Consider the following 12,065-nt stretch of genomic DNA (forward strand, 5'->3'; position numbering starts at 1 on the left):
GGATAAAGGTGGGTTACTGAAAATAATATTGTTGAATTATGTGTTGCCAAGATAACTAAAATACTGTTTATAAAAGTAATGCAAATCTCATAAGGTCTTCACTCATTACAAGATTCTTTGATTTTCCACCCCATTTTAAAAAATAAAAATATTAAACCATATGCCATCCATTATGTATGTGACTTATATAAGAAAAACAATGTATAATTATAAACATAAGATCCCTACCCAAAGAAAAGGCCTTGACACATCAAAAGATCCGTGAAAAAGTACACAATTTTATGCTTTAAATTAATGTATTAGGGACAGGCATTTGGAACCGCAGTAAAGTTACCACTTGAGATGCCATGTCAGAGTACCTGATTCAAGTCTCAGCTACTCTGCTTCTCATCTAGCTTCCTCCTAATGCACATCTTGAGCGATAGCAAGTAATGGCTCACGTAGCGAGTCACTTTCACTGCATCTGAGATCCAGACTGAGTTTGGCGCTCCTACTCAGACATTGCTGTTATAGACATTTTGAAAGTGAACTACAAGATGGAAGATGTCTCTCCATATCTGTCTCTGTCTCTGTCTATCTACTATCTCTCTCCCTTTTCAAATAGAGTGAAAACAAAAATTAAAATTTAAAAGATGTTTTTAACTCACTATAAGCTAACCTGTGGCCCAAACTGCATTAGATAAAAGAACTTCAAGTGAACATAGAAATCATTTATTTAGGTACATACCTCCCCTTCTGGAATGATAGGTCCTTGAGATAAAATGTCATACATTTTTCTTAATGTGCTTTGTTTTCTAGCACCAATTAAATACCTGGGCCTTAATAAATGTTTGCCTCTTAAGATCCTTTAGTGGCTTCCCTTGAATAAATCATACAATGTCAAATTTTTAATTTTTAAATTTAAAATTCCCTTTGAAATTTCTTTTTTTTTAACTTTTATTTAATGAATATAAATTTCCAGTGTACAGCTTATGGATTACAATGGCTCCCCCCCCCCATAACTTCCCTCCCACCCGCAACCCTCCCCTCTCCCGCTCCCTCTCCCCTTCCATTTGCATCAAGATTCATTTTCAATTCTCTTTATATACAGAAGATCAATTTAGTATAAAGATTTCAACAGTTTGCACCCACATAGAAACACAAAGTGAAACATACTGTTTGAGTACTAGTTATAGCATTAAATCACAATGGACAGCACATTAAGGACAGAGATCCCACATGAGGAGCAAGTGCACAGTGGCTCCTGTTGTTGACCCAACAAATTGACACTCTAGTTTATGGCGCCAGTAACCACCCTAGGCTGTCGTCATGAGTTGCCAAGGCTATGGAAGCCTTCCAAGTTTGCCGACTCTGATCATATTTAGACAAGGTCATAAAAGACAGAGTGAGGATAGTAACCAATGATCCTAAGAGTGGCATTTACCAGGTTTGAACAATTATACAGCATTAAGTGGGGAAGAGGACCATCAGTACACACAGGTTGGGAGTAGAGCCATTAGTGGTAGAGTAGAGGTTATGATTACAAAGGAATGAGGCCCAAGTGCACTAGACAGGGCCTAGAACAAAGGACAGAGTCATTATTAGAGGAGCTAAGAAAGGTGCTGTCTAAGCTACAATTAAGTTTTCTGATTGAGAGACAAATAGAACCTGATAGAAGGGGCTTGATAATAATCTGGTGGGCTTTAGGCCTTGTAAGTTAAGATGCCCAGACCTATCTATCTCTTCACATGGGGTATATCCTAAGGTGAACCTCCTAGGGGAAGGCACTCTGTTGACTTTCATTACTTGGCTGGCCTGGGAGGAGAGCTGGCCAGGTAAAGGCAAGGGGCATCTCTAACAAGAAATTTACAGTTCTGCCTGCAATGTTGCTGACCCTACTTGACCATCCCCTCAGCTGCAGTGGTCACTTTGGAAGTTGGGCTGAGTGAAGGGCTTTTCAGCTTAGAGCCAATAAGATCTGTGGCTCTGACCTGGGCATCCTTCGACTCCAGGGCAGGTCCATTTCCAGTGATCCAACTCTTGGCAGAGCTGCCAGGGCTCTTCACAAGCTGACTTCTGCTGAAGCCCAGGCTTACCACATTGAAAGCCACTGCAGTGGACTGGCCTGTTGGGTCTCCTTGAGGGCAGATCACTGTACAGATCAGCCATTAATAGGCCTGCCACCCATTGCTTCTGATGCCGAGCTTTCTATTCCTCCTGGTTTGTGTTAAAGCAGACCAGAGGATGCAAGTCAAGGGAGTGCCCGTTTCCCATCTCTAATCTTCGGTGGCCTGAACTACAAGTCTATAGTCACAGGCATGTTCTGTAGTAGTTTTTCTAAGGTAGACAATGCCCATGAGGAAAATTATATTCTCACTTTAAAACTTTCTTTCCCTTTGGTCTGAAAGGGAGGTTTTTTCTACTTACTGTATACTTCGCTGATGGCGAAGTGAATCTAGCTATGAGATTATTATTTGAGTTCTTATTTTGGCTATGCTATTGCAGAAAAATGTTAGCCATCTCTTTTATAAGGTCTAAAGATTAAATTGTGCATCCTACAGATTCCTTCATAATAGAATTAGTTTCCTACCTTGAAGAGAATAGAGAAATGAAAGAACAAGTTGGACTTAGAATAGAGAAATGAGGGAGCAAGTCCTAGATCGCTTGCTGACAATAGCAATATTACATGAATACTTAGCAAACCGTTTCAACCATTAGATAACAACTTAAGAAAACATTTACCAGAAGGTCCAATGCCTTCTATAAATTTTAAGAATCATGTATTTGAAAACAGCTCTTAAATATCTAACATGGTGTAGTTTGTTTAGCCAGTAAACTTAAGCACAACCATCTAAAATGTTTTTAGTTTGAAATTTCTATTAAACTCCAAATAATTTGAAATTGAAGTGCCCAGGCAGACTGTTCCCTTGACTAACTTCAGAAAAGGAAAACTATTGCCTTCTTCTTGTGTGATTCTTCCATTTGGAATGCTTTCTCAGTCCTTTCAATATCCTATCCAGTCATAACCTTGATTGAGACAGTCATTCATTGTGAGCTATTGCTCCTCAAAAATGCTCTCCCTGACTCCTCTCTCTGACCTAGTGGTTGGCAACTTTATGTTTTGATATTAAAGCTCAAAATATAGTAAGTCTACTTGCATTGTGGAAATTTTGAAACCTGCCTGAAGACTCAAACATTGGACTGGCAAGGACTTGGGGGAAATGATTTAACTCACAGCCAATTGTTGCTCAGAGATCCCATTGAGCATCAGAGACACGGCACCTGGCAGCATAGTAAGTCATGATTTAGACAACAGTAGCCCAAGACTTCCAGAGAACTCAAAGCACAAGGGAGGCAATAGTAACTTGAGTGGAAGGCTATCATCAACTTGGAGTTATGCTCCCCAAATTCCAACAAGATCCCAAACAATCTGAAAGCTACAGGACCATGCAGTTAGGGTGACCTCTCCCTCCTAACTGTGGCTGGACAGGATGACAAGGCCAACTTTGGTATATAAAGAGCAATGCAAAAGCCACATGAGAACAGGGTAAGAATGCCTGTAAGTTAGCAGACAGCCAAGAGTTGGAAGTAACAGGCACTTAGTGGAACCCCAAGGGAAGACTGGAACTCGGGTCTGGAGACCAAGAGAAATAATTTTTACAGGAGTCCAAGAAAGAAACTGGGTCACCAGGTCCCATGTCTAGGATAGTGACTTAATTTTAAAACCATGAAAACTAACAAAAAAGAAGGCACCAAATCCACAGATAATCGCTACTTCAGAAAATGCTCAGTAACTAGTTACATCAAAACTTGCATGGTGGGTATCAAATCAGTCAGATTCGTTGACCGTGGAAGAGACACAGATGGCAAAAATAGCACAGCCTTTACAATTAAAAAAACTTTAACTCTGAAGGTAAGCTGATATTATTTCATAACATAGCTAACGAAGACATTAATGGGCCAGTCACCTAAATATGTAGGTTGTAGAATCTTTGAACAGGTTTTGATAGTAAGCAGTTGGTTGAAGGAAGCATAATATTATTGAGCTGAGAATTTCTTGAGTACTTTCTTCATTCACTATAATAATTAAGAAAAATCTGTCACTGAAAGCATGTTTTAGGACTATCTATCTGGCTTCTTAGAGAATGTAGTTTCCTATGAATTGATAAAATTCTAAGTCAACTACAGTTCAGATTAATTAGCTATTAACTGAATATCTGAAGGAAATCTTTCTAAACCTCCTCCAATGGTATTTTGAGAGTTTTTTATGCCTCTATTTTAGAATATTATCACATTCATCAAGTAATATAAAAAATGAATTTTAACACAAATCTTACATATTCAGCAAGAACCTATCTTCTTCCATAAAACACTACCTGGCTTTGGGCATGCTTTTAAAAATATAAATCATTTTCAAATATTTGATCAAAGATTTGGGAAATACATGTCAATTTTTTCCTCTCTTTTTCTTTAGTAAATTATGCCTGATTTTTGGTATTAGTTTCCACCAATCTAAATTTTAAAAAATAGGCAAGTGAAAGTAACAAAATAGTTAATAATTATTAAGCAGATTGTATACTGCACACTTTAAAAACACTATTTAATGTAACCACATAAAATTTTATCAAACATCTACTCTTGATATTTACTATTTTGCAAATGGAGAAACTGTGATCCCTTTAAAAGGTAAAATAATTTGCTCAAGGTCACATAGCTGCTAAGAGGTGGGCCCGTGATTGTTAATCTAACTCTCAAATATTTGAGTTGTACGCTTAATCTCTGCTCTGTGTGTGTGTGTGTGTAAATGTTTTCTCTTTCTTTCATTCCTTTTTGCAAAAAATTTTCTTCCCTTTTGCAGTTTATTGAAAACTGAGTGCATTAACCAGTGTGCAGGGTGTTCAGTAGGAGTCACAAATGGCTTAAAATCAATGCAGGTTCCAAGATGCTTATAGTAGATATTAAATATTTTCCAATTAAAATGACAACATGTAATTGGAGAAAAAATAAAGAGAACTGGGGTGCTTGGCCATCAATGTTAGCCTAGGAAATTCAGATGTCACAGAAGGAAATTAAGTGGCTCTCACTGCACTTCACAGAGATTAATTTGAACCTTGTGAAGAACAGAATTCAATATCTGTTGAATACAAATGGGACTTGTATCATTATCCCTGGATGTGGAACATATTTTTAATATGTTTGTCTATGTGATAAGATTGTAAGTTACTTAAGTGTCAAGACTTTTTTTTCTATCATTTCTACAATGCCACAAAACCCAGTGCACTATTGTGTAATTCAAGGGTGTGTTTAATTGAATTGAGATAGGATCTTTTATCAGTATTTAGTGCTCTTTCATGAAATACTTGGGAAATTTCTCATCTTTCTTCCATAGCACTTAGGCCACTAGAAAGATAGCCAAAGTAGAGCTTGTTCACAATTCCCATTCCCAATGCAAACTAAAATTATGCATTGTTTCATGTGCTTTTTTAAAAAAAGATTTATTTATTTATTTATTTGAAAGGTAGAGTTACACAGAGAGAGAAGAGGCAGAGACAGAGAGAGAGAGATCTTCCATCTGCTGTTTTACTCCCCAGTTGGCCACAATGACCGGAGCTGCACTGATCTGAAGCCAGGAACCTGGAGCTGCTGCTGGGTTTCCCACATGGGTGCAGGGACCCAAGGACTTGGGCCATCTTCTACTGCTTTCCCAGGCCATAGCAGAGTGCTGGATCAGAAGTGGAGCAGCTGGGACTAGAACCGGCACTCATAAGGGATACCGGCACTTCAGGCCAGGGCGTTAACCCTCTGCACCACAGTGCCAGCCCCTTGTGTGCTTTTTAATACTGTCTTTGTCCTGGATTCTAATAGGGCCTTTACGTTCGAACTTAGAGTTATAATCAAAAATATTTTTCTGATGAGCCGTTTTGATGGGAAATTAGAAGTTTGAAAGATTATCTTGGGGCTGATGCTGTGGCTTAGCAGGTAATGCCACTGCCTGCAGTGCCGGCATCCCATATAGGTGTCAGTTCAAGTCCTGGCTGCTCCACTTCCGATGCAGCTCTCTGCTATGGCCTGGGAAAGCGGTAGAAGATGGCCCAAGTCCTTGGGCCCCTGCACCCACGTGGGAGACCCAGAAGAAGCACCTGGCTCCTGGCTTCGGATTGTCCCAGTTCTGGCCATTGCAGCCAACTGGGGAATGAACCAGTTGGATGGAATATCCCTTTCTCTCTCTCTCTCTCTCTCTCTCTCTCTCTCTGCCTCTCCCTCTCTCTGCATCTCCTCTCTATGTGTAAGTCTGCCTTTCAAATAAATAAATAAATAAATCTTTCTTTAAAAAAAAGAAAGATTATCTTTTAAATTTGGAACTCTGACTCTAACTTCTTTGCTTTCAATAAAATGAGATCATCTCTCTAGTATTATAATGACTAATAAAAATATTAATGTCAGCAAAATTCTCAGATCAAATATGCATCTATTTTTTAAAGATTTATTTATTTGGAAAGCAGAGTTACAGAGAGAAGGGCCTGAGAGACAGAAAGAGAAATAGAGATCTTCCATCCACTGGTTCATCCCCCAAATGACTGCAACAACCAAGTCTGGGCCGGACCAAAGCCAGGAGTCAGAAACTCCATCTGGGTTTCCCTATGAGCGACAGGGGCCCAAGTACTTGGACCATCTTCTGCCACCATCCCAGGTGCATTAGCAGGAAGCTGCATCAGAAATAGAGCAGTCAGTTCACCAACCCACACTCTGATAAGGAATGTCAGTCTCACAAGATGCAACTTAACCCACTGCACAACTCTGGCTCCTGTGCATCTACTTTTAAAATATGCATTTAACTGTAGTTTTCTTAATTACCCATAACTAGTGATATATTGGTCATCAAAAGTTCAAATCCTTGTTCCCTGGTCTGCACTGGAGGCGTCTGTTGTTGCTGCTGCCCTCACCATGATTTGAGTCTGGACCACGCCACGGCCTCTCAAGATAGCTGGGTCCTTAGAGGCTCTCTGCTGCTGGAGTTCAGGCCACAGGTGGCTTTGTGGCAGTGGGCGAACAGAACCTCTGGATGGACTTCTGGGAAGCCTCACTAACTGGCAGCAGCTGACAATGTTCCACATTAACATCTGTCTGTCGGCAGAGTCATCACATCATTTCACTGTGATGCCAGGGACTTGGAATTCTAAGCAGAGAAAGAACCTGGACCCCAGTCTTTCAGTAGCTTCAAGATACCCAGAAATGATGGGCAGAGGAAGGAGAGACCAGCGTGTGCACTGAGAGTATGTGTTTTTTGTTTTGTTTGTTTGTTTGTTTTGACAGATAGAGTTAGTGAGAGAGAGAGAGACAGGGAGAAAGGTCTTCCTTCCATTGGTTCATCCCCCAAATGGCCGCCACAGCTGGCGCTGCGCTGATCCGAAGCCAGGAGCCAGGTGCTTCTCCTGGTCTCCCATGCGGGTGCAGGGCCCAAGGACTTGGGCCATCCTCCACTGCCTTCCTGGGCCACAGCAGAGAGCTGGCCTGGAAGAGGAGCAACCGGGACAGAATCCGGCACCCCAGCCAGGACTAGAACCCAGGGTGCTGGTGCCGCAGGCGGAGGATTAGCCTAGTGAGCCCCAGCGCCAGGGCACCTGTATGAACAGGTGCTGGTGATGAAGGCTGCCCATGTCATCATGAATTCTCTGATCACAAAGCAGGCCCAGGGAAGCATTCAGCATTTTGAGCAAAGGCCGGGGCTGAGAGATGCTAGCCACGCATGCCACAAGGGCCTTGGCTCTGAGAACAAGTACCTGTGAATGGCAGAAGCACTCCACAAACTAAAGCTGCGGCATGGAGAGATCACAAAAGAAGAGACGCCCAGTCCACACCAACAGCAGTCCCTACTCTTCCCCAAGCAGGGGCCCAGAGGCTGGTTCACTTCGGGCTCCTCCACAGTCTTTCCCGACCCAAATCCTAGCACCATGGATCCTGGCAGTAGGGATAAGGACAGAAGCTCAGCAGAGAACTGGGGCCTCTTGGGTCCTAGACCCCTCCAGAAATCGGAATCCAGAGGTTCGCTGTCCAGGCCAACAGAGGACCCCAGAATCCCTCGCTGATGGAACTGATGGGTGCCCAGGCCATGTGGATGGCTGAGACCCAGCAGCTGTCAAGCCGCCCAACAAGGACATCCCAGTGATAGAGGGGAAGAAGCCACTACCGCAGACCCATCACCTCAAACCCCGTGACTTGAACATGCTCGCACCCACTGTCTTCCAGAGCTTTCTGTCCCAGGGACCTGGATCAAGGGCCTCCTGCACTCCACCCCCCTTTACCTCAGCTCTGACATAGGAAAGGCATATTTTACAAAACCCATTGATAGAGATGGAGACACAATTGGTTTTTGAGAAACATTAATACAAAGCCTGTTCTTGCCATGTGGAGGAGACTGTTTTGTACTGGTTTGGACTAAACAAATCTCAGCAGTGACGCGTGAGGAGCCTTGTTACCTGTTTCTGTATCACTTATCCTAGACAAGAGTTTGCCATTGCTTACCAGGTAAATAGTGTTTGTGCTGTTCCAGAGCCTCGGTTTCTGGGTTCTCTGACCACTGTCAGCGTGAGCCTGACCAATCATAGCCTATCAGTGCTCACTGACGAGCTGGGCAGCTCAGCTCTCCTGACCGGCCGGTCATGTGCTCCAGCCTGGCCAGCCCGGGGACCTGCCAGCTCTGGGGAGCTGCATACAGACTTGGCCAGTGTCTCTCTGTGTAAGGCTTTTGAAGATGGAGTCTCCTTGCTTGCTGGTAGAGCTGATGGATCCCTTTACCTGCAGTCTGTTCCTGTGCCCGGTGAGTTGGTGCAGTTGGAGGCATGCTGCTTTTCCATGTCCAGAACAAACACTAGTCCTGCAGACCTTTTCTTGCACTTTGAAGTGAGATTAATTTAACCGCAATTTGAAAACTAAGGAAGATTCGGTGTACTGATTGGCTGCAGAGCAGTGGATGTCAAGCTTCAGTAAAGACGATAAGTACACTTGAGACATCGTCTTGAGCCTCATGTGAAATGAGTGTTGCCTTATTTTGATTTCCTTACCCTCGTCAGGGCCTGAAACTTTTTTGAGTGTGAGTGTGGGTGTGGGTGTGGGTGGGTGTTGAAGAACTCCAGTTTTTTCTATACAAAAGCATTTCTCATCAACATGAGCTCGTAGGTTTGTGCAACGCATATCACCAAGGAAAGGAATTTGAAGAGCTGCCTTTTAGCTTCTTGTGGGGTACACACTGGGTCACAGTCTCACAGGCAATCTCAGATCCCCGCTGTTTCTTGTTTGGGAAGCACCATGTTTACTTGAGCTGACCTTCCCACAGAGAGGCCTGGAGTCTACAATCACCAGGACAACTAATTTATTTGTTTCTTCTGTTAAGATCTCGTGTGTGTGTGTGTGTGTGTGTGTTTTAAGGATTTGGAAGATTTTAATGATATTGTCAACAAGTATATTATCACATTCAATTACAGAACACTATAAAGATTTCATGATAACATTTTATCCAAATTTCCATGAACTTTTATGGACTATACTTTCCATGGCATGAAATAAGTTCCAATAAATTGCAAAAGATTGAAATTTCTCTTAACATGGAAGCAATGGTCTTTATCTTGATTGGGATACTGATCAAATAGTTATGTAGCTTGTGTGAACTCATTACACTGAACATTTTAATTCTGTGCAATTTAGTGTATCCAAATTCTAATAAATGGAAAAAAGACAAACACATACATACATTAATTATGTGAAAATAAATTCCATAAAGGTGAGTCATCCATTCCCTCATACTGCTAAATATGATGGCTTTTTACAAATGATATTTTGGATTTAATTTAAAAATAATTCCACAGTCACAAATACAAGGTGTTGGAATTTAGTAGCTAACTTAAAATTTAGGAGACTTATTACATTTGATTTGCTGTCCCATTCTCAATCAATGCTTGAAGTGTTTACTCTCAGAAGAATGTATTTGGCTTAGCTCTCAAAATTACAAGTTTAGAGATAGATATTCCAAGCAATAGAGTTGATTAAGAAGATTAGAGTTCTTTATGACAAGCATGAAGGTTGGAGATGCCCCACTTTCAAAATACTTAGATATTGTCCGCTGAAAAAGAAAGCCATAGCCCACATGGCATACCACATAACAGTATGGCTAGAGTTTCGATTAATTACTTGAGTGAAATAAAAATTCCCATCTGAAGATCCCTTGTTTTGACAATAACTCCTTCCTACTTTCTCAAAAAGAAAAAAAAAAAAAACCCTCAAATCCTTAAAATCCATACTGCAGCCTGTGGTTATAAAAGCATATTACAAAGTTTAACAGTCAGTTCTGTATTGAGATTTCAAAGATATAATTTAGACAAATTTTTAAAGAAGAGAGCATCTCTTTATATGTTTGATTCTAATAACTGAACTTTGCGGTTCACATTATTAATGTAAGAAAATGATTTCACTATTTCATAGCTTTTGACCTAATGAATGAGGATCTTGCATATGAACATTCATAATGTCAAAAATAGAATTAACTTCTTTGAACTTAAATTTACTGCCCCTTATTTCTTTTTCTTCATCATGTAAATTCATCATCCTAAGTTCTTGGTGCATGTAAAACTGGCATTAGCTTTAAAAATGTCTGTTTCAGGAGTGAGCTTTTAGCCTACTTCCTGAGATGCTGGTTGAGACACTCACATCCTACATTGGAGTGCCTGGATTTGATCCCCGGATCTAGCTCGTGTATCCAGCTTCCGGCTAGTACAGAGGCACAAAGATGGCTCAAATAATTGGGTCCCTGCCACCCACATGGGAGACCTGGATGGAGATCCTGGCTCCTGGCTTCAGCCCAAGCTAGATATGGCTGTTGAGGGCATTTGGGGGATGAACTAGAAAATGGGCATGCGATATTTCTTTCTCTCTCTTTCTTCCTATATTAATGTATAATTCAATGATAAGTCAAATTCTATAAAATACTTCTTAAAAAGATGCTTGTAATTCATAGTAGAAATGATATTTTCCATTTTTCACCATAGGCTCTAATGGTAAAGTGATTTGCCCTCAATAAAGAGATCATAATAAGATAAAAAGGGGTGTGCTCAAGTAAGCATATGCCATAGTGGTTTGAAAAATGAACAGGCTATCACTTGATTTAAGGATGAATGGGATCCTATTTCTACCACTTGCTGTACAGTCTGTAACCTTTTATCCCTGTCCTAAGAAATAAAGATTTCTGTACTTTCCTTGCATGTTCAGGATTTAGATAAGGTTTGTAAAGTAGAACAAAGCTTTTAATTAGTGTATTATTGACAAAGAGGCAGATGTCAAACATTTAGAAACTCTTAAAAATTGGCTTTAGATTCATAACTGTTCTGTATTTTGTCCTAATGCCAAAGATTAAATGAATTGCCGGTGTTAGGTTGTGTTTTGTTCTCCATGGTCCTATGCCTAGAGAACATGGTCTCACAAGAAAGACAAAGTTAGCTTAAATCACTACTTCTACTGCAGACTTATTCATTCTAGACTCAACACTTTCCATTTTCCTAGTTAGAAAATTAGCAGTGCAGCCCTTATCCCTTTGCTCACTGGATGAAGAGAAGTGATAATGTTAGATTATCCAGTTTCCTATTGGTGAATGAAACCACAAAGACAAGGGAAGACTAGAGAAGAAAGAAAATACTAGAGTAGCAAGAGATACATGGGCTACTCAAAAGTGTTTGCCTAGAGTGTAGGGAATGGAAGCTTGATGTAATTGTGAGAAATTGAATGACTCAACTGTTTAATGCTATTTTTAAACATTGGAAAATCCATAACCTCTAGGTAAAGTCAATGTTTTTATAATGAAGATAACCAGAGTAGTGGATAGCCATCACTCTTTCTTAGACCACTTAAATATAATTATTATAGATAGTATTATATGGTTTATTCTGTAAACTGCAATTGCAGATTTTTAAATGTATCCTAAAATAAGAAAGGACTTATAACGAATGGATAATTAAAACAAATGAGACATTCTTTCTTGACAATTACAGCCCTAGATTTTATCATGGTTGGGTACCACAGTATAGACCTGAAGTTCAGGT

General features: G+C 40.6%; 1 pseudogene; it reads left to right on the forward strand.

Annotated features, from left to right (window-relative positions):
* The first annotated feature begins 7,622 nt into the window (after positions 1 to 7,622).
* LOC133762065 (putative monooxygenase p33MONOX) lies at positions 7,623 to 8,298 on the forward strand (annotated as a pseudogene).
* The last annotated feature ends 3,767 nt before the right edge of the window (positions 8,299 to 12,065 follow it).

Source organism: Lepus europaeus, chromosome 6, assembly GCF_033115175.1.
Source record: "Lepus europaeus isolate LE1 chromosome 6, mLepTim1.pri, whole genome shotgun sequence".
Classification (NCBI taxonomy): Eukaryota; Metazoa; Chordata; class Mammalia; order Lagomorpha; family Leporidae; genus Lepus; species Lepus europaeus.